Source organism: Gopherus flavomarginatus, chromosome 3, assembly GCF_025201925.1.
Source record: "Gopherus flavomarginatus isolate rGopFla2 chromosome 3, rGopFla2.mat.asm, whole genome shotgun sequence".
Taxonomy (NCBI): domain Eukaryota; kingdom Metazoa; phylum Chordata; order Testudines; family Testudinidae; genus Gopherus; species Gopherus flavomarginatus.
This window is the reverse complement of record NC_066619.1, coordinates 245587296-245611812: the sequence shown is the minus strand read 5'-3', so window position 1 is coordinate 245611812 and position 24517 is coordinate 245587296.

Sequence of the window (24517 nt, the reverse complement as noted above, 5' to 3'; positions counted from 1 at the left end):
CTCAACCTTCAGTAACACAACCCACTCCTCTAGAGTGGCAGAAAAATGTCAAAATATGAAAAGGAAAACCAACAGCAAGTAAAAGGAACAAATTAAAGTTAATGCTGGTTGATCACAAACTGGAAAAGCAAAAGTAGAAGTTGTATTGCCACCAAAACTTTGCAATTTTGTAGTTCCCCAAAATAACACTGACAAATATGAAAAACATGAAGGAGTTTAATAACTTTCCTTCTGTGACAGGTATGGGTAATTTCCTGAAATATCCTTGAAATTGTGCCAGGCAAGAATGGCCTTTTAAGACAATAATTGTGAAGTGGATTTCCTAGGGAATACTTTCCTGGGGAACGCAAATCCCTGCCTCTGATTATGCAAAAAAACAAAACAACCCAGCCTTTTGAAGTTATGCTCTGAGGATTGGGTCATTGTCTGCTGATTACTGTTCACAGAGCCTGGAGATCAAAGATCCAAGCTGTATGAACTGCCCATTTTTTCCATCTGGTTCTGAATCTCAGACTGCTATGAAGTTTAACCATGGGGAAAACCCAGCTGTGGGTTTTGAAGGAGTGACACTTACTAGAGCCAGAGGGTAGAGTTACGGGGTGAGAGATGACTTCTTATAAGCTTTTTAGCATGTGGGTTGGTTCTTTTTTTGCTTTTAATATGTTTTCTTTATAATGCTTTCACCTTAAGAATACATTTGTTTGCTTAGAAAGACCTGTGTGGTAACCTGTAACTGGGCATAGCCTCTGGTGAGAGAGAAAAAAAGTGCAGACACTGGCCTTTTAGGTTGGGGATGTCACACTGTAAATTCGGGAGATATGGAGCCTTAATATCCCAGTCAGCAGTGGGAGAGATATTGGTATCTGCCCAGGAGAGGTGACAGGTAAAAGGCAGGAGCCTAGACTGGGTGCTCTTGCAAGATCTTCAAGGGGGAAATACGGGTGAAGTTGCCTTGACCTGTTACATGCTCCTATTACTTTTCTGTTGTCACATAACTTACAAAGTTCAAGTTAATGAAAATCTTAGAGTGCATTTTGTTTGTAACTGCATTTTCCTTTTGTTTGGAACAGAGATTACTTTCATATTTTAATTCCTTGCAAATGACAATGTGGAGTCAATTAATTTCATAACTGCCACCACTTGGAAGTCAGCTAAAATTCTGAAGATTTCAGCAAAAATAGAGAATTTTAGGAGAAACAGCTGTATAATAGTCTGAATTAATAATTAGATAGGAACTGTGTACATTGAAAACATTAGAATATTATTTTCAGCAACTACATCAGCAAAACTCCCAGAGTATTTTAACAAATGATGTTGACTGTACTGGTTGACTGTACTGGTGAAGATTAGACTTCCACTGATTTCAATGTACTTTGAATCAGGACCTGTTAGAATAAAGGGTTTGATCCAATTTCTATTGAAGACAATGGACTTCTTTTCCATTGACTGTAATGAGATTTGCACTGGATCCATAAAGGACTAGTAATTCTCCCCTATCACCTTTGAAAATCTCACCTTTTTTTCTTGATTGTGTATGTCATTATTATAGCACACATTATAATCCACATAACAAGCTGGCTGTCTCTTTTCACCTCTCAACAAAGATTTTATATCAGGATGCTAATGTGAAGCCTCATATTACAGAGACTTCACAACGTTTCACAAAATATATTACCAAATTAATATATTAGAACATTATGACATAAATATTAAATTAAACTGCAGTTGTCACAGTATATTTTGGGCTACTTATACTTGCTTTTATAGTGTGTTCCCAAACTCATTGATTCACAACATTCAGTAATTCACAATGGTTCTGTCCTTTGAATTAGTGATATTTCCACAGAACAGTGGAAAACAACAAGCTGTAAAACATAAATTGGCACATCTCCTGGCATTGGATATGCATTCCTTTCAAGAATCAGTCGAAGGATATGGTCCAAAGCATATGACCGTTTGAACACAATAGCCCAGATCTTCAGCTATGACTGACAAGGGCACAAAGCAGGATTGGGGAGGGGCAAGCATGCAAAGCTGGGCTTAAATAAATACTGAGCCAGCCCCATGGCACAATAGAGTAGTCAGGGGGCCATTCTAATGTCTTTCAGATGTCAATAACTTAGGGAGCCTATAAGTCAGATAGGAATCAGCAAGGTTTAATGGGGTTCTGCCCACAACCTTTTTTTCCTAGTAATTCCACCTACACTGGTCATAGGGAACAAGGTGATACAAGAGCCCAAACTCCAGCTGTATAGCACTTAAGGATCTTCCTATGATGAGGTTATCCTGTCATGACATACAGATTCTTCTGCTGTAGTTCAAAGTAGCTGCTTTGCCTTTTAAGATCTGGGCCATCATCTTTTCTCTCTCAAACAAATTTGAATTCATGTTTCAAGTGTTTCCATTTCTGAAACAGCCCACTGTAACATTAAAAGTGTGCCTAGCATTCCCATTAAGGGTAGAAAGCATTTTAATCTTTATTTCTTGATGTAGCATTGGAATGTAAATTATGCCAGTAGGAGGTATGGTTCGCTGATGGCAGTGCATTAAGAATATCACCAAATGCTGTTTTTTCCAAAGCTAACCATTTTCTGAAGGATTAAAATCATTTCAGCGCTTTAATATATTCTTTCATCCAAAGAAATATCTTAAACATCAGCAGACTGAACATCATATATTGATGCTTTATTCTGTTAAAATGCTTTTAGATTCTAATACAGCATAAACAAGGAAATATAGATGAAGGACTATCTATCATTTTTATGATCTTCCTCACCACACAAGCTCTTTTATAAATAAAAAAATGCAATGCACTATAACAGAATAATTCCAAGCTTTCAAAATTGTCTTATCTTAAGAAAACTCCTTAAACCTGATGTGTATCAGATAAGAAAACTCCTTAAACCTGATGCCTGTCAGATAAGAGGATACAATAAATGGAGTTTAAGCCATGATTGTTATACTTATGTTAATCTGCTTAGAAATAAAAGTAGCATCAGGAGATAGCAAAAGTGGCTGAAATGTCTTTTGTATAAGCATTTCCCTAGTACTACTATAGCTAAATAATTACAGAAATGGACACTTTTCAAATAGTCTAATGGCTTTTATATGCATTGTAATAGAGCAAAAATAAATTGTTGGTGATTAGATGCACTAAATGTGCTTGTTCCAATTATTTCATGTTGCAAGGGTGACCTTGATTCCTAAACTGGTTTCAGACAAATACAAATGCCAACCAGTATACACTTAAGATCATTCACTTCCTACACTATAGAGGGTATCAAATTCTGATTGAATGAATGAATCAGCAAAATTAACATTAGTTCTGGGAAATGAATTAGTACATTCTGTACCAAAAGAAATATTTGATTCTTTGGGAAACATTTTCATTAACAGGTCCAATCTTGTGTAGCTCCAAATATATTTAGTTTGTAGTCTAACAGTTAAAGTCCACTCTCAGGTGGTCTGAAAAATGTGTTAAGTGGTAAAATCCCATAATACACTTTCTTATTTGTTTTACTCCAATATTACTGGGGAAACATGCTAGCTAGTTTTTGCAGCCAAGTCTCTGGCTGCCACACTCTGTCTTCCAAGCATTCCAGCTTCCAAATTTACTCTTTTGTTTCCCCAGCTCCTGGGCTGCAAAGTGACCTGCAGGTCTGGATTCCTGACTCCCTGATGTCTGGCTCCATTAGAGTTGCCACCTTTTAGGGTAGGGAGAAATATAGGAACACTCAGTTGCTGTCATGTGAATATTTCAAGCAAATTATTTAATAAGGTAAATTTTTAATATAATTGACATCATAAACCTTTGGGGGAGGGAATTAAAACATGTTTCTCTTTGATTGTTCTCTCTAACAGCAATTTTGAATATTGCTCTGCTGTGTGTCAGGCCACAAGAGGAGTCCACCCACCATGCCTTTAACTGCTCCAGTCTAAGAGATAAAGCTGAGTCCTCTCCTTGTCAAAACACACATTAGAATAATGGTAGTCATGATTATTATTATGAAGGATGAACCACAGGCAGAAGGGACCCTTTGCCTGGATGTGTCTACCTGGTGGTCAAGAACTCTGGAAGCAATGCAAGAAGTTTAGTCTTAGGAGCCCCTGAGCCTTTTGTATCCCCAAAACACATCTGACAGAAGTGGAGCAATCATGTCCAGAAGCACCAACAGGGAAACTGCATATCCTAGAGTCGATCCTGAAGTTACAAGCTGGACTAACAGGTGGTCAGAGGAAGCTTGGAGTTATGGCAGTACCTGGCTACCTTATCTTCAGGGGCAGGACCTGGGCCATTTCTCTAATGTCTTTCCCCCATAATGAATAGTTGAGGGCTTTCAGCTTATAATGGGATGTGGCTACAGACATCTGCTCACCGGCGCACTCAGTAGCATCCCATCATTTACTGTTTCTAGCAATTGATTAACACCCACATGCCTCGTAAGTGTTTCTCGCACCTTAACTGGTAAGCTCCCTGAAATTACACTCAATAAAATTACAGCTGTGTTTATTGGGGAAACATTGTTTTAATGCAGCCTTCAAGTACAGGGCCCCACCTACCACATCCACATTTTTGCCAGTGCATGAGCATCTTTCAAGGCTGAATCCCCATTCTAGTACCTAGAGTGCAGGAAGCAGGGGCCTGCAAAGATTATAAAAATTAATACTTGCCACTTCATGCTTGTATTAAACTCCAAAGGTTACAGCTTTTTCTCTGACCTTAGCCTGGTAAACGCTGCCACCACCCAAATGCAAAAATATCCCTTTGAACCCAGGAAGGAACACTTGGGAATTCCTCCAGTTGGGTACCCTCAAGTCCTTTCATCCCCCGTCTGGGGAAGAGCCAAGAAAGAAAACAAAGAAAATTAGCTGTGGCAATCAGCTAATCAAACAATTTACACAAATCTCTTAGGACACCAAAAATCCAATTCTGTTCTTAAAAATGGCAAATTTTGTTTTTAAAAAAAATACATCTGGAACGTAGGCTTTTTGCTGGTTCTTAAAAGAAACAATTACAAAAAATTAAGCACCTAAAATAGCTTTCTTGGGGGTTCAGTTTAAAGGTTACAAGCAAACAAAAGCATCTGGGATTAGCACAGAGATCCACAAGCCAAAATAAGAAATAAACTTGATAGTGTCTAACTAAACATTTCCTATACAAAATATTTCTTCTGGGTATGAAAGATTAATTTTTATACCTGGTTCAAGCCTTACACAGCATTCCTGCTGCCCTCTTTCCCAGAGAGGGGCGCACACACAAACAAAGGGAAGTTTTTCCCCCCATTTAAAACAGTTCTAGTCCTCCCATTAGCTCTTTTGGTCAGATGCCCACTCCTTTTCCATTACCTGAGGAACTTTGTTAACCCTTTATAGGTAAAGCAAGCAGAGAACAGCCACCAAGAGGGACTTTATAACTAACTGGCTGGTTAGGTGTCCATAAAAAGAAGCTACCCCACCCTCTTTATTTATCACAGCGTCTCTGATATTTCTTGCTGGGTCCAGATAACAGATTTGCATCTGTGCAGCACTCTCAGCATGTTGGGTGAGCCTGTAACTACACCAATGAATAACTGGTGGGGTCACATGATATGATAAGAGCTTATGTATCACCACTGTCTTGTTGGTTACTACGCCTATGGCTATAGCGTAACTTTCCTGTTCATTACTGTAGTAAGTGAAGGCCCTGATAAAGGCCCAGTATGAGGCCTGAGGCCTGAACTAAAATAATGGCCAAGACTTTGCTAACATACAGCAAAGTGAAGCTGTGAGCCAGAGGCAGGCCCTGCTCACAGAAGCTGGCAAGGAAAGGGCTGATGCTGCAAGAAGATTCGTACCTAAAAGATACTGAACACTAAAGATCAGAACATTCACATACTTGCACATTGCACACAGATAACAAGGAACAGACTGACCCATCCCAACGACAGGGGCAAAAGGGTAATATGATGGATAGAGTTGTTTTGTTCAAACCAACATGTACAAGGTGAGAGGCTGCACCTTACTACGTAGAGGGGTTGTACCTTGCTACGTAGAAGGGTTGTACCTCAATACGTCAGGAGTCATGTGTAACTTGTTTGTACCTGTGTATAAGAATGTATCCCTGGGGTGGTGTCTTTGTCCGGCCGAGGGGGCAGTGGAAAGTCCCCCCACTAACTGAGCCAAGTCCATTGACCGTGGGCACATACTCGTAGTATGCCCTGAATTAGGCTAAGAAACCTACCGGGAACTATTATTGTGTCCAATACGGCAATAAACCTGGCCGACGTGCCTTCATACCTTACTAGACTCTGTGGTCATTGGGGTTTCTCTTCGGGTCTGCTGTGTCAGCTATCTGCGCAGAGCTGGGGCAGCACACAGAGGGAACACACGCACGCAGCCGAGTGATACCAACAAGGAGAGAGCAGAGCAAAGCACCATACTGGTAGCTTCTGACAACACCTCTGACAACAATTACTGCTATTCTCCAGACTCTGAGGGGCCCTGCCAGTACCAATGCAACAAAGCTGTTATCAGGCTCAGTGATTACCTCTGCACTTACTGCTTGTGCTGAGACTGGTAACTCAAGTCTGCTATGTCAGCTGTTTCTCCTGTACATATATTAGTCTTTAACATTACCCTTAGTTATCACCATCTCTATTCCAGGAGAGGGTTGATACTTGTGGTTCATTACCAATCATGTTAAGCCATAATGACTGGGATATCTTAGTGACAGGAGCTGGTGTCACCTTCCAGAGCACAAAGAAGGACCTAATATCTTGCCTTTGGCCTAGCTGACCAGTGTCTAAAGAGACTGATAATATTGAAAAAGTTTCCTGAGAGGCAGTCTCCTGCATTGATAAGCTATTTATTTCACTATTTACTGATTATGATCTCCCTATGTACCTTGTCAATGGACTGAAAGTTTGGAGAGAGATCTATCCTAAGCATATAGTATAGTTACAACATTAAAACTATTTGGTTTTCTTTGCAGGAATAGTGGCGGACTCGTGTGTAGCAAGAAGAAAAAATCTAACATGTAGTAACAGCTTAGGCAAAATAACTCTGACATTTAAGTAGGCATGTTTAGAATTAAATAAGGTCGCTAAATTTAATTGTTTAATATCAGTTATGATTTAAACTCATTTTCAGGTGACCTTGAAACTATTCAAAGTTATTATATAAAAGGGGAACAGCCTATATAAGTAGGGCAAATAAACATCCTTTATCCCTTAGCATATGAAATCTTCATGTTTAAATCTTTTTGAAAACCAATCCCTCCTGACAGCCGAAATCTGAGGAAAAAATACATGGTTTTGTAAAATAATCAGTAAATTAAAAAGTTCACAGCAAACAACCGTGAAATTGTATCACGTCAGAGGGTCGGTGCATTGCAGGTAGCATTCGCTGAGAGTCAGGAAATGACTGGGGCAGAACAAAAGCAATGTTTCACTCAGAAGGAATCGAGCTGGTGTTGAGAACCGTAGTGTCAGGGAGTCATTGAGTACACTGAGCCTTGATGCAGCCTAGAAACATGTTATAAGGCATCATGCCGGACAATTTGGCTGCTCAGGCACAGATTCTCAGCACACAGAATGGGAACTCCTTTGCTTCTAGGCTGAAGATTTGAGGTGCTCTGAACTAACCCTGTGCAAGACCCACTGAAGATTCAGAGAAAGCCAGATGGGTTTCAGGTATTCTTTTTGAAACTCAGTGATTCACAATGATGTTATTGCTTTATTATTCATTATTTCTACTCTGGTAATGACTACAGTGGGTCCCCTCACTGAACTAGGCATTGTGCAAACTTTGAGGTAGACACAGTCCCTTCCCCATGACAGCTCAGAACCCAGCCAGTCATGGTTGCACAGAATGCACAATATGTGCATGTCTGTAGCAGAGTGGTCCCCTGCTCCTGCCCTGTAGTGCTTAAAACAGCCCAGAAGAGGGCTGTGGCTGGGGCAAGAAGCCTGGGCTGATTGGGGAAAGAAGGCTCAGCTGTGGCCATGCCCCAATCAGGCCCAGCTGGCCCCTATAAGAGGCTGTGGGCCAGAAGCCCAAAGAGTCATCCTCTGCCTGTAGAGGGAGATGAGCCTGGCTGCAGGGAGCTAGAGATAGAGTACCTGAGTGGAGCGGGGCTGGGGAAAGGCAGAGGAGCTGGGGAGCTCCAGCCTGGAAAGCCCCAGGCTGTAGCCTAGCATTGGGCCAACAGGTACTGGGGGTTGCAGAGAGCTGCCCAGGGGTAGGCTGCAGCAGGCCCAAACCCAACCTTGCCAGTGATGAGTAGGCTGATACTGCAGTCTGCCCCAGGGTGCAGGGGCTAGACAATGACTTGCAGTAGCCATATACTGAGGTGAGGTGGGGATAGTGGGTGTGGGTTCCCCAGGGAGGGGAGACCCTAAGACTGAGGGGTTACTGCCAAGGGGCAGCACCCCATGTAAAAGGGCACTGGGGTCCAGGGAGGGACACAGGAGCCAAGAGGACAGGCAGATCACTGGCCTGCAGAGGGCGCTACAGAGCCAGAATGAGCTAATTCCCAGGAGTAACCAGCAGGAGGTGCCACAGGGGTGAGTCCGCTTGTGTACAATGTCTATAAAATGCTGAAATTTTATTCAGATATGAAATGTTTCTTTAAGTCTCTGAGGTGTTGTCCTCCATCCTCAACTGAAAGAGATGACGAAGAAGCAAAGACCAATGATGCACTAAATCTAACAAAGGAAAAACTGTCCAAAAGAGGGAGTAAAGCATAAAGTGGGGTTACGGGCTGCTGCAAAGCCATTGAGCATCTCCACAAACAAGAACAAGGCTCAGTTTATGAAGTAGAGAAGATTCCAAGGGAAGCTTTGTAGTCAGAAAGAAGCTCACAAAGGCAGAGCCTACAGACAGTACTGTACTGAGAAGTGCCCAACGTAGCCCTATAGGTCTATCAAAGCTTCAAAATTTAAGACTATAGGACTTTCAGCATGGAAGTCAATACCCAGGAATGGGAATCCAGACAGATTGCTGCTGTCTTTGAGGGGAAAAAAGTTTTGACTGTACAAAAAATGAGCCCAGAAGACCTCAAATTACATTAGTTTAGATAAAATCTAATAAATATTCTCTAATTAAAAAGCAAAAAAACATTGAATTGTACAGGTAGGAGTTTTCAGAAAGATTGCTTTTCAAAGTTTGTAAATTTTATAAAACTATTGTGCCAAATGTTGACTGAAGATCTTTATATGAACCTGTTTTCTCCCCAACCATCATTGCTCACATAGTCAAACTGTCATTTTACTGTATAATAAGTCTAAATGAACACACAGCACAATGTTTTCATCAAATACCTTCCAAACACGATTGAGAATGAATTATTGATATGCCTGTCACACTTCATTATTTACATGTTCCACTTTAACTGAAAAAAAAAAAAAACGACTGCAGGCCTTGTCATGTCAGGGAAATAGCACAAAACCACAACTATGGAGGGTCCCCAAAGGTTAACATCAGCTAAGATATCACTAATTAAAGCAGTCTGCTTTTTTAAATTTCATCCCTGAAACAGAGCCATATGATGGACTTTGCTGATAATTAGCACTTCCTGCAATAACGTTTTAAATTGAATAGTGACTGAGTTTACTGAAATTGTGTCATAGTTTTATTCAAGTTGTTACTATAAGACAGAAAGATGCAGAGCATCAGACAATTAGTTCTCATCTCCCGCTTCCCCGCCCCCCCACCACCACCACTAAAGCATTTGCTTAAGTGTTGGGTATTAAAACCAGATTTTGGATAGTAATGACTATAAAATCCACTTTATAATGAAATTCACATCACTGGAATTTAAAACTGTTGGAAGCAAGATGTAATGTCAGCTTTCAAATTCCTTTCCTGCTCTCACTCTTTTGACATTTCAATGCTATTTCTCTTAGATGAGGAGGCAAAAATGGTATAGTCTAACCTGTGCTGTCACTCTGAATGTTCTTATTTAATCTACAAGCTGTGGATATTCTACAATAGCTGGAGGTGTTAAAGGCATGGGGAAATCTACAAAATTAGATTGAATCCCTTGGTCAGAAGTATGAAATAAGTGATTTTGATTTTTCTACTTATAAAATCATTTAAGATGTATATTACTGATTTAATATGAAAGACTTGTAATTTTTCACATCTAATAATGGTATTCAATACTGTACTTTAATTCAAGTCAAGTGCTTCAAGAACTATATTGATTGCCAGTTCATGAATACCAGTTGAGACCTGCACAAAAGACATAAATTAAGTAACCACTTACCAAACTGATATAACCAGCTCCAGAAAGGGAGAAAAGGAAATATAGGAAGGGAAGGGAAAAACTGATGATTAAATATCGTATTTGGCACATGGTTAGAACTTGGAAGTGTGAATTCTCTCCATGCTCCTGAACAGATCACCGAGTCCTCGAGATTTAGATTAAAGGGTGTGATGGGTTCGGTCACAGAGACCCCTTTGGGACTGTCACTTGATGTGCTGAAATTACCTCTGAGCCCATTTTCCCTGATGGCTTGGGACTCCAGAACCCTGCCTTGTTGAGCCAGATACACTAGTCTGCTGCAACACAGACCCAGGTCTGAACCACATCCCTGAAGCTGCAGGCTATAACCAAAAACTACTCACCTCTCTCCAGCACCCAGTTCCCAATGGGATCCAATCTTCAAATAAATCTGTTTTACTTGGTATAAAGCTTATACAGGGTGAACTCGCAAATTGTCCACCCTCTATAACACTGATAAAGAAATATGCACAGCTGTTTGCTCCCCCAGATATTAATCACTTACTCTGGGTTAATTGACAAAAGTGATTTTATTAAATATAAAAAGTAGGATTTAAGTGGTTTTAAGTAATAACAGACAGAATAAAGTAAGTTACCAAGCAAAATAAAAACAAAACATGCAAGTCTAAGCCTAATACATTAAAGAAACTGAATACAGGTAAATCTCACCCTCAGAGATGTTCCAATAAGCTTCTTTCACAGACTAGACTTCTTCCTAGTCTGGGCCCAATCCTTTCCCTGGTACAGTCCTTGTTCAGCTCAGGTGATTAACTAGGAGATTCCTAATGACTGGCAGCCCCCTTTGTTCTGTTCCACCCCCTTTTATATCTTTGGCAGAAGGCAGGAATCCATTGTCTCTCTCTGGGTTCCCAGTCTTCCTTCTAAATGGAAAAGCACCAGGTTTAAGATGGATTCCAGTATCATGTGACATGTTCACATGTCCTGTGAGACTTCATTACCCACTGGCTGGTACAAGCACATATACAGGAAGGCTTACGAGTAAACAGAGCCATTTACAACCAGTTGTCCTAGTTAATGGGAGCCATCAAGATTATGGCCCACACTTTGCATAATTACAATAGGACCTTAGAGTAATACTCCATAGTTCTAGTTTCAGATACAAGAATTATACATTCATACAAAAAGGATGAACACACTCAGTATATTATAAGCTTTGTAATGATACCTTACAAGAGACCTTTTGCATAAAGCATATTCCAGTTACATTATATTTACACACATAAACATATTTCCATAAAATATACAGAGTGCAACATCACAAAGGGATCTAGCTATTTCAATTAATTGCCCAAACTAATTAATCCATTGATGACCTTGGTCTCAGAAAACTTCTAGAGATCCTGTAACAGAAAACCACCCAACCAAAGATTTTATCAGAGCTGGTAGAAAAAGAGTGGTAAGAGAATAAATTATCATTACCCCACCCCTTTTATAACATCAAAATATGAAATTTTAGTTTTTAGAATTGTTGAAATTTCAAATTAAAAAAAAGGAAAGAAAACTGAGAAGTTCTGCTAGTTTGTAAATGCTAGAACACCACAAATGCATAGTACCAAAACAACCGTTTGTCTCCATATGTGACTATGCTTCTCTGATTGAAAACAACAGCAAATGAAGAAAAAAGAGATACTTTGAGAACTCCTGGCACAAGAACAGATTAAAACCCACCTGCAAAACAGAATGAAAACTTCAGTGTTTAATCTATTAAGCCCATGCTGGACTAGGACTGGTCTAGCTGAGAGCCCATCTCACCTTTTGCACTCTTCCAAGACGGTTATACTCCATAAACCTAAAGCAAGTGAAGAGAGCCAGACACAAAAAATCAATGTGACTTCTATATGAGTGCCTAGTTTTAGGCACCCATGTTTGAAAATGTAGTCCTATTTACCTTTCTGCCATTATGTGCTATGAAATTACTTTGCTTCTACATGTTATCTTATAACCTCCTAAAGCATATCAAACACAAATGGAAATGTGACAAAATGCAGTGGGATAACAAACATTGAGCATATGTCATTGTTATTTTGAAAAAGAACTGTATAATCTAAAGGCACATTCTGCTTCCATTTATGTTAATGACAAAATCCATACTGACTTCAATGGTCAGAAGATTAGATCATTAAGTTGTGTGGTAATAGGTAAAAGATGATGTGCAGAAAAATTCAAATACATCAGCTCTTTGCTACAGTTAAATAAGGGTAGATGAGAACTGAATTTATATGGATGAGAGAATTATAGCTATCCTGTTAAGACATTTGTGTGTTTGTACACATCCATAATGTTCCTCAAATGAATTATCTGAGCTAAAATCCAGGTATTGTAATGGAGTTTTCAATCCTCCTTTGGATCACAGTGACCTATTCACACGTATAATGGGGAATTTAAGTGGTTAGTACTTTTAAACAAGTGTAAAATGTGAGTAAGTCCACCATACATTTGTTTTCTACATTTTGTAGGAAAAGTCTAGTGAAGCCTGAGATCTTATAATGCAAGATGAGCCTGAGGGTAGAACTCCTATAAACCAAGAGGAAAAAGGTAATCCTTATTTTTTTTCCTCATAAATATTTTTTCATTGATTATGAAAATTCTGTCTTGATTTTTACAGTAAAATTAAATATGATTTCTATCAATTTCTTGCAATCTAATATTAAAGATGCTTTCTCCATCTCAGCCACATATTATAAAAAGGATACTATAATTACAATATAGTTACACATAATTTCAGAGTAATCACTGTTTTTGCTTTTTCACATGTAATTATCATTAACTTACATGGCCAGAAGTTTAACTACATAAATCATTTTCCCTTTGATGTTCTTCTTAATACTTATATTATTACAATCCTGACATATGTATTACATTGCGTTTATACTGTAATTATTCTCAAAGGTAAACTTTCCAATTACATGGGTTAGTAGTTACTAGAGGTATCAAAATGCATATACACCATTGCATTGTATTTATGACATAATTACAATATAATGAGTTTCCTTATGCATAATGTTGCTTTGATTATATTTATATGGAAAAAAACTTTCAATTGAATTATTTAAGTAAATTCTTGTGGCTAAATCCGCAGGCCTTAGGATGTAAATTGGAACACTTATCAATTATATAGTGACAGCAACTCTGCGTTTTGCTGAATATAACACAGAGAGTTAAAAGAGGTGAAGAGAAAGGAAAAAAAATGAATGAAAGCCAGGTAATCAAACAAGATGAAGAAGTGACACTATGCATTTAAAAAACTGAATGACAAATATGCAGCACTAAGATGAGACAAATGAAAGAAGAAAAAGTCTCATGACTGAAGCAGACAAATGCAAATGTCACACTGGACTAATGTGATGAACAAAAGACAAAATACATTACAATGACACATTAACTAAAGTGCTAACATGAAGGCAGGATATGAAAGACAAAGTTCTTCAATAATGAGAAACCCCAGGATACCTCAATTCAAAGTCGATTAGAAATAATAATGTCCTGCTTCTTTCCACTTGTTTTAGTTTCTTTTATTTCATCTTATTGTAAAACAATATAAATGGAGTAAACCTTTTCTCTTTCATTGAGAATTATGCAGCCTTGTGGTTTAAAAAAAAAATCACTGAGTGCCGTTTAAGCCCAAAAGAAGGTGTTGACATGAATAGAAATACATTCAATGAATTTGATTAATCTTACAGTCTGTGTTCACTTTACTTTATTTCTGTTGTATGCCAACATGAAATGAAGCAACAGGATATGACATATCATAAGTGATTTTATGAAAGTGATTATACTGGGTCATGTTTTAAACACACAGAACTTTAGCTCACAGCATCTGTGGATCTTTTAAGAGTGTGAATAGTTTGCTAATTGCACAAATTTCAGAGATTTTTCAATGTGCACGAAGATCAAGGATTTAAACAATTATCTGTGTCCACCAGTTAAAGATTTCTGTAACCATCACTCACATTACCTGTACCAAGAAGAAAACCATCCACTTTGTTGTTGTGTTCTACAAACCCTTCAACATGAAGTACACGTCTCTCGCAACTTACGCTCATTTAACATGCACGATTTCAACTTTAAACGTATGGCTAGAGTGGGGGGCGTGACCTCAAGATTTAAAGGTCCTGGGGCACCAGCTGTGGCTGGGAGTCCCAGGGCCTTTAAATCACCCAGGGGGATCCCAGCTGCAGAGATAGCTGGTAGCCCCTGTGGCGAACTAAAGGGCCTGAGGCTCCAGCCACCGTGGAGCTCTGGACCCTTTAAATGCCAGCCTCAGCCAGGCTGCCAAAGCTGCGGGCAGGACTTAAAGGGCTTCTGCAGGCTTCCCAACCGCGGCAGGAAGCCCAGCTGAGCCCTTTAAACCGCCCCTCGCAGCTCCGGCGGCGGGGTCAGAGGAGGGCATTTAAAGGGCAGCGGGGAGCCTGGTGGAGCCCTTCAAATGCCCCCCCAGCCCAGCCGCCGGACCTGCAGGCAGGGTTTAAAGGGCTTGGGGATATAATTTCAACTATACGCGGTTTTCGATTTACACAATAACCGTAGAACGGAAGCCCAGCCTAAGTTAAGACTTACCTGTGTTTTTTCATTAGTGAAGAAAGTATTTTATCTTGTTTTCTCTGTCTTTCTCTTTCTTTCTTTCTTAGCTCTAACATTATTATTACAAATTAAAACATGCCTTTCTAGGAAATCAGTGGAAGCTAGATATAAGGGACTATAATTTATCTTATATATATATATTTTGAATTATACCTTGCCTATTCATTACTTCCATTCCATAATCTTGTCATTGAGGCTGAATTGTGCCAATGACCACCAGGTTTTAATGTGATTGTAGTTGAGCCAGGTCTCTCCTTCCTTCTATTACAGTTTACTTAAAATTTAGGTCTGCCGCAACAGCCCATTTTAATGGTCCTACTTAGCTGTCAGTGAGGCGGATTTTTGCTCCAATTGGATAGAACAAAAGTAGAGCAGGATAAATTGATTTGAATTTTATACTTTATATATTGTAAAGAACATCTCTGGATTATACTCTAGGCCTCACTTGCTTTCTATTCATGGCTATCTCAGCCACTTCAGCCAGAGATCTTTGGGTGAGAGCATGTGTGTACAGGAAGATGAACAAAACAGGAAATACAAGGGTTGGGAAAATTTATTTAAAAGTAATTTCTGTTGGGCGAAAAAACAAGAAACAAACTGATCAAAAAGAGGGATTCTGGGAGGGGCAGAAGATTGAGGGAAGAAAAGAGTTGATTGGTGGAGAAGTGAATGGACAGAAGTAGGCATTTCTACTACTAGTCTCAGGCCCATTTATTGCTGACTGTGGCCCTGTAAATATGGTCCTGCACAGGGCCGTCCTTAGGCATAGGCAGAATAGGCAACTGCGTAGGGCCTCACACTGCCTGGGGGCACTCTCCAGGCAGCCCAGACAGTGTAGAAGCAGGGCTGCTGGGTCCTAGAGAGAGCCGAATGCAGCACAGTCTGAGGAATGGGATTGGCTGCTGGGGTCTCTGGGAAGGGGAGGGGGTGGGGGTTGGGAAAGGAGCTCACCTGTGAGTGTGACCCTTTCCCCCCGGCTGAGGTCAGGTGAGACTGTGGCTCTGGAACCAGTATCCTTTGTTGTCTACCATAACATCCATTCTTCTCCCCCCTGCCCCACGGAGCACCCCCTCCTTTCTCCCTCCTCCCCAGGAGCATCCCTCTCTCTCTCCTCCCTCCCCTCCGTCAGGGCTAGGTTGGGTGAAGTGCTGGGAGGGAGGGGAGACTGGCTGGCTGCTTGCTGAGGAATGAAAGTGAAAGTAACTCACTTCCTGGGCAGGCAGCCAGAATTGGAATGTCACACTGCCTATATAAGACAAAGCCCCAAATATCGGGACTGGCCCTATAAAATCAGGACATCTGGATCTGGCCACCCTAGCTGGGGAGCGCCTCTCCCCCAGGCTGGCAGTTGCCAGCAATCCATCTCATCCGGGGGGAGCTGCACAGGGCAGGATGAGCTGCTGTGGCTCCATGGGTGCCCTGTCCCTGAGATCAGATGCTGTGCTAACTTCACCATGGTCCATAAGGCTGGTGGTGGTGCCCATTGGCGTGTGATTGGACCTGAGGGTTTGCTGCTGCTGTTGCCACTCTGCACCCCAAGAGGTGGATCTTGAGGTCCTGCAGTTTTCCACCTATCTCCTCCTCTACTGCAGCTGTTGGGCCAGCGGGCTGGGGGGTGAGCCAAGCATGAAAGCAGTACTGTGTTGCCATTTAGAATGTCATTTAATAACTTTGTTTGCCAAAAATTCTTGCTAACAATCCTGAATCCAATTTCAATATTTTTTTTTAAAAAATCAATATCTTAGCCAAAAACAGAAAATTAAGTTGTTGACAATTATTAGTGACAGGTTTGGTTTGAGGCAGGGAGTGGGCCAGTTTTCATCAGAGAAACAAAAAATGTTGACTGACTTTCCTATAGCCTGTTACTCCTGATAAGAGCCCTCCAACAACTGTAATATGCTCATCTCCTTACTAGTGTATAAAGCAGGGGTCGGCAACCTACGGCACACGTGTCAAAGGTGGCAGGTGAGCTGATTTTTGATGGTATGCAGCAGCAGGCTGAGCGGCTCAGCCCATCACTGCTCTGGGGTTCCGGCTGCTGCCCTATTGCCAACTGGGATACCAGCCATCGGCCCCACTCAGCACCTGCTGCTGGCCTGGGGACCCCCAAGGAACCCCAGACTGGCAGTGGGCTGAGCAGGCCAGCTGAATCACTCAACCTGCTGTCAGCCTGGGGTTCCATTCACTCAGCCGGCAGCGGGCTGAGTGGGCTGGTGGCGGGCTGAGTGGGCTGGTGGCGGGCTGAGCAGGGCCGGTGGGGAGTTGAGTGGTTCAGTCTGCTGCCAGTCTGGGGTGCCAGCAGCACTCAGCCTACTGCTACTCCGGGGTTCCGGCTGCCAGCCCCTTGCCAGTCAGGAGCTCAGCCGCCAGCCCCACCCTACCTCCTGCCAGCCTGGGTGAGCAGAATCCCAGGCTGGTAGTGGGCTGAGGGGGGGTTGGCGGCCGGGATCCTGGCTGGCAGGAGTTGGTGGTCAGAACCCCAGACCAGCAGCGGGCTGAGCAGGACCTGGGATCCTTGTCTAGGGTTCCAGCCACCAGCCCGCTGCTGGTTTGGGGTTTCATTTACTCAGCTGGCAGTGGCCTGAGCAGGACCGGTGGTCAAGACCTCAGATAATAACAATAGTTTATTTATATAATATAGACATAGAGAGAAACCTTCTACAAACATTAAAATGTATTACTGGCACGAGAAACCTTAAATTACAGTGAACTTGGCACACCACTTCTGAAAGATTGCTGACCCCTGGAATAGAGTGACCATATGTTGTACTAAGATTCTCCTGCGTTTTTTTTTCCCTTGTGAGTCAGTATAACTTTTGCCAGCCCAGAAGTTGGGCAGCCAATGTTTTACATTTTCACAATGTTTTCTCCAACGTTCATAAAGTAAATACATAGTTAATATGAGTTAAAAAGGCCAGGGACACTTCTCTGTGAAGAATCTGTACAGCAGATCATGCCCATAGACGATCCAGAAAAGAAATTTGAGGTTGAATATTTTAATGTTGTGATGGATAAAGCAGTATCTGCTGTTGATGAAAGGTCTAATACCTTGCAAGTACACCATGAACAGTTTAGATTTTTGTATGACATAACTAAATTCAACGAAATAGGAAAACAAGAGCAACTAATGACAAAGTGCAAGAATCTAGAGAGCCTCCTGAAGCACGGTGATAGTTTTGATTTAAACGGACTTGAACTGTACGAAGACTTGAGTACACTGTCATCAATGTTGCCACATGCAAAATCGGTGATGGACATTGTACAGTTTATTCATACCCGCATACCTGTTGACATATATCCTAATGTGTACATTGCCACTCGTATTCTACTGACAATTCCTGTAACAGTAGCATCAGGAGAACGGAGTTTCTCAAAACTAAAGCTCATTAAAAACTATCTCCGCTCTACAATGAGTCAGGAACGCTTGACTGGTCTTGCTGTTCTTGCGATCGAACAAGACACGACTTTGTCTTTGTCATATGATGACATTATTACTGATTTTGCAGCCAAAAAAGCCAGAAAGATTGCTTTTAATTAAAAACAAATCTTTGTTTCAATATCTCTTCAGATAAATTTCCAATAAAATTTTGATAAATTAAAAAAAAATATTATTTGCATCATTCTGTCATATCAGAATTTTTTTCTATAGTACTGCTTCTTTAGTGCTAGTCCATCAGCATTACAGTGTGCTTAATTAAGTTAAACTGGTTTTAATAATGTGAATGTGGCAAGTTTTCCAACACTATAAGCTTATGTTTGTGTTGCTAAGAGCAGATCAGGCACCAGGGCACCAGTTTAATAATCTCGCCTAGGGCACCATAAATCCTAAGGCCGGCCCTGGTCCTGCAAAATCATTCTTTCCCCCACAAGAAATGATCTTGTGACAACATTCCCATGTATTTCAGTAAAATCTGGTGACATGTATGTTTAACAGCTAAAACTCCCCTAGAATTAAAAATTAGACTAGAAAAGGCACATTAATGATTCAAATAAAAAATCTGTTCTACATGAGAGAAGATAACTTTGTAAACTATTTTTCAAAAGGTAAAACATCCTTCTTAAATGGGTGGTATTAAATTTTAAAGTACTGATTAAATATTTACTGGTTATGAAGTTAAAATAAATTCATAAATGTTTTCAGAGTTGGGCTAAAAACCTTGGACGGAATTTGGTGAAGAGGAATATATTTACTAAAGCCTCTGCTAGTGCTAGTATTTTACCTAATTAGTGCATTAAATATTTAGGATGCTTACTTTTCTTTTGGAGGAACAGAATTTGCAGGAAAAAATAACTTGTAAAGTAAAAAGTTAGAATGATTAACTTATATTGATACAATTGTTTTCATCTGTAAGCATCCCAGATAATAAACTTTACTATCAATCCTTCTCTGTCGGCTAGCCACTTGTGCTGGGTCATAGAGAGTGTGTAACAGCACATAGGAATTATAGAATATTAGGATTGGAAGGGACCTCAGGAGGTCATCTAGTCCAACCCCCATACTAAACAATACTTTAGGTCAAGAAATACTACCACACATAACTGAAACTCTAGAGAGAAATGTAGATAGGCAGAATATAATTATCCCAATGGCATTTAACCAGAACACTTGGATTAAATCCTCTGTGTCTGTAAAAGTACTATGGCATCTTTCAGGATGATAATTCTCCAAATTCAGTTCTATATTTTCAGCCAGACCAATTTAACACATTAAAGTCCTATGCTGGGCATTAATTGAGAAATTATTTCAGAGAAGTGTGCTGCCAATTCCTGTGTCACACCTGAAGTGGTGGGGATATTTTCCAGGCTTGCCTAAGGAAGGTGGCAGTGCTTCATAGGTGTGTGGTGGAGGGGAGGGAGGAAGTCGGAAACTGCTGAAAAAAGGTGGGTTGGAGTCAGCTTGGTGATGCTGACTCATCCCTTGGGAATGTAAGGATGGAAGGTTTAAAAGGTGCAAGCCTGGGCCTTAGAAGCCCTTTCTCCAGGCAGCAAACAAGGCAGTACCTACCCTCTCTCCTGTTGAGCTAGCAAATATCAGGTTTGGTTAGGACCTGCTGTGGTTATTGCATTAGTTACTTCTTTTTAGGGGTACTGGGAATTAATTTTTCCCTCACCTCCATGTTGGCCTGGGTGGAGAGGGTGTTTTCGCCTTCCCTACAGTACATGTCAGGGAGGACCTATTATGGCAATAAAAGGAGGGAGAAGTAGATAAGCTAGAGTGACCAAGACAAATTGGAGGATTGGGCCAAAAGAAATCTGATGAGGTTCAAGAAGGACAAGTGCAGAGTCCTGCACTTAGGATGGAATAATCTCATGCACTGCTACAGGCTGGGGACCGACTGGCTAAGAGGAAGTTCTGCAGAAAAGGATCTGGAGATTACAGTGAACAAGAAGCAGGATATGAATCAGCAGTGTGCCCTTGTTGCCAAGAAGGCCAACGGCATATTGGGCTCCATTAGTAGGAGCATTGCCAGCAGATCGAGGAAAGTGATTATTCCCCCCTATTCAGCACTGGTGAGGACACACCTGGAGTATTGCATCCAGTTTTAACCCACCTCCGCAACCTCCAGAAAGGATGTGGACAAATTGGAGAGAGTCCAGCAGAGGGTAATGAAAATGATTAAAGTGCTGGGGCACATGGCTTATGAGGAGAGTCTGAGAGAACTGGGGTTATTTAGGCTGAAGAAGAGAAGTGTGTGTGGGTGGGGATTTGATACCAGCCTTCAACTTCCTGAAGAGACTGTGCAAAGAGGATGGAGCTAGGCTGTTCTCAGTAGTGGAAGATGACAGAACAAGAAGCAATGGTCTCAAGTTGGTGTGGGAGGTCTAGACTGGATATTAGGGAAAACTATTTTCACTAGGAGGTTCGTGAAGCAGTGGAATGAGTTACCTAGAGAGGTGGTGGAATCTCCATCCTTAGAAGTTTTTAAGGACCATCTTGACAAAGCCCTGCCTGGGATGATTTAGTTAGGATTGGTCCTGCTTTGAGCAGAGGATTCCTGAGGTCTCTTCTAACCCTAATCTATGATTCTATGATTTCTAAGGAGTTAGGCCATATGTCACAACTCATTTTGTAAGTGTGGGACAGATGTCCAGAGGATGGTAAGGTCCAAACCATGGTTGGCTGGGGGACCTAAATGGATTATAAAGATGTGGAGCTGGTGGAAGCCCCAGGTTGTTCTGTGAATTAGCATGAAGTTGCCTGCACTGTACACTTTTTATCTGCCAGGTAGTCCCAGACATCTAATAATAAAGTTGTGGCCTGATTAAATCCATATGAAGGGTCTCCTGTCCTTCTTTTGGTATAGCCAGACAATGTTCTTTCCTGTAGCACTCTAGATTTCCCACTGAAAACTCCCACATACCTACTGACTGTTCATTTTCTTTCCTAAGAGTAAAACACTTTCCCAGAGCTCTTGTCCATTAAGAGCAATCTATGATGAAGCAGGCAGCTTCACTGGAGGGACGAGGAGAGGAAGGACTCTTTGAAACTCTAGCTCCATCTGCTGATAGTTTAAAAAAATTCAGCATAATAAATTGATTCACACTAATCAGACTATTCACTCAGGCTTGCTGAGTTTGTGGTAGGGATATGACTCACTAGAAATGGTAAATGAAAACAAATTATATAAAACATAAGGAGCAAGGCAGCAGGCTCCCATCCATAAACTAGGGACTATACAGAGTGACATGAAGAGCTCTGCGTAAGCTCAAAAGCTTGTCTCTCTCAGCAACAGAAGTTGGTCCCAATAAAAGATATTACCTCACCCACCTACTCTATCTAGAGTGAGTTATATGAGACATGTTATTATTAACTTAAGGTTTCATATGCAAATGATATCCAGATTTACATTTATTTTTCTGTGTTTCTCAGAATCTTGCCCTCTGTTTCTTGTTTTCTACATGACATGTCCTACTGGTTTTATGGTAATCTCTTACTATAAAACATGAATAAGACAGAAACCCATTTTTTTTAAACTGTTCAATTTTTTTATGTTCAAGTCATTATAACCTGCTTTCTTCCCACATTTCTTCATGTGATATAGAATATAGGTACTAATTTATATTTTGATCTCATTTGTTTATTTCATTTTATTTTATTGTATTCCCTTTCATTATTTCATTCTACTTAAACCCTATATTAGTTCTTTGATGAAATTCTTGATTATTAGCAAAACCTTCATGTTTAATTTTTTAGTCATTTTAGAAATCTTATTTGACAGCTGCACTAGTTCTTTCTATTTACAATCATTAGTCTCCTGGCAGATCTACTAGCCAATGGTAACCAAGTTGCAACTTTTTCAAAACAATGTAGCTCACTTGTTCTTTTACTATTTATGCTCTTGTGACTCCATTGCTACAACATCTTCATGGGGGTTCAGGTTTTTCTACGCATGCCACCCTACTTTTGTAATTAACATATATTGGGAAATATTATTTCCCATATTATTCTTCTGCAAGTGTATTCACTTGCCTCATTAAGATAATGTGTAATGAGGGCCCAGGGATCTCTCATGCTAAAAATGTGAACTCTCCTCACCACCAGGAGAGCTTAACCTCTAATAATGGATCAAACAATAGATGGATTCAGATGCAGCATTGGGAGCAGTGTTAACTCTACTCAATTTAGATGCTTTCAAATATGGTTTATATGAAGTGTGTGGTCCTGGACACGTTTTCGCTTCTGATCATAACCATCTTTCAGCCCATCTCTGTAACAATGCTTCTGTTATGGAGAATCTTGAGGACACATTCTGGGAAAACACCACCTCAGCACTTCATCCTGCACAACACTCCTTTATGAAATATTTGCAGGTAGTGGTAAGCACAGGCTCTTTCTATTAACAAAATATGAATCTATTTTCATTTGATGTTCTCCTTCCTTCTCAAGAACTCAATTAAATCTTTAAAAGTGTATTTGTATCAGACGGATTAAAACTACATTTCACTTCTAAATTGGGGCTATGTTCACCCATCCCCCAACCCTGATAATATAATGTAGGCAGAAATGCCTCTGGGAATATAAAGGAAGAGTAGTTCTGATAGGTTTTAAAGACCAGGGGCCTTAAAAGCTATTCAGAATGGAAAGCTATTAGGACAATGGATAGTTTCCATATTTGCAGAGCCCAGGTTCACTGAATTTACTATCTGATTTTAAATCTCACTCCCCCAAGGCTCTTCAAAAGGATTCAGCAGTTGATCACACAGTCTAAAACACATAAAAGTGATTTTCATCAAAGGAGATTTCATTGCGTGCCTCCCCCCCATTCAAAGTTCCTGTCAACACTGCAAGCATCCAAACTGTGAACAGAAAAGTGTGTTCTATCAGTGGAAAGTAATGGATTTTTAGTCTGTTCATTCTTCCTCTCCTAAAAGTCAGGGATGTAAAAACTAAACTTATTTAAGTAATATTTTGAATTTAGTTAAATCAGAAGAGCCCGTAATACTTCATATTTTAGGTATAGAATGTAGTTGGCCGGGGTTGTTAAGTTTAACAAAGAAACAAACAAAAACTAAATACTTTCTCCCACTTAAGACTTCATAGGATTCACAAGGGGACTATGGAAGTGATTTTTAAAATCACTCCCAGATGGACTAATTCTCCTTTCAATTAATTCAGTTGGAGTTTTACCTTTGGTGGTGGGAGAGCAGAGTTAGGCCAATGCTGAATGCTTTGGAAAATCATGCCCTAAATATCTCAAATAGAAAACTAAGCCAGTAGAGTCTAAATCCTATCTTTTTAAACACGGTTCCTTTCTCTCACTGTTTGATTACATTTGCCAAACATCTCCTTCCAACAAACTTCCTCCATTCCTTCTCCCCTAGAATGTCTCCTATCACCCTACTTTGGAGTCTGTCTTGCCCTAGATCAGTGGCAGACAGCAGACCTCATACTTATGCACAGCTGCCCTCTGTCACTCCCAGCTACTCCCAATAATAATAGGAATGTTCACTATATATATCATAGCAAAAACTTAGCACTAGTCAGTTGAAGTAATAAGGAACAAAACTCATGAGCTGCTAGCATTCAGTCTTTTATGTTGTGGTAGGAGAGGAGCAGAATTATTACTATTCCTTATTTTTATTGTGGAAACTAATAGAATCAGGAGCAGGGCTCCCTCATGCTAAGGGCTGCATACACAAAAGAGAAAATGGTAGTCCTGAAGAGTTTAGTACGTGAAAAAATTGTTTTGCAATATCTCCTGGCCAGTTGACAATATCTGAGTGGTTTAAGCATTTTGCTGCATCCATATGAGTAATGCATTCATGATTAACATCATGCCATTTGCAAATAACAACTTTTTTGTTTCTAATCCTGTTTTTTCCCCCTTAATTTTCTAAAGCACACTCTGCTCACTATAGGACTGTCCATGCCAATTTTCAACTTTTATTTTCTGAACGTTTTTATCTTTTCTTTATCACGTAAATAACTTTTTTTATTCCCTTCAGTTTTGGTGGATAGTCTGCTTTTTGGCTTGATTTTTTAAAAATTATTTTTATTTTTAAAATCTCTTTCTCATACACACACACACCCACATACTCACACACCCCAACAAGATTTACCATCCACCTTAAGCAGAAACCAAACACTGAAAATGTCAGCCCCAAAGATGAATGCTTTAAGAAGTTGTGAGGTGTCTGAATCCAAGGAGT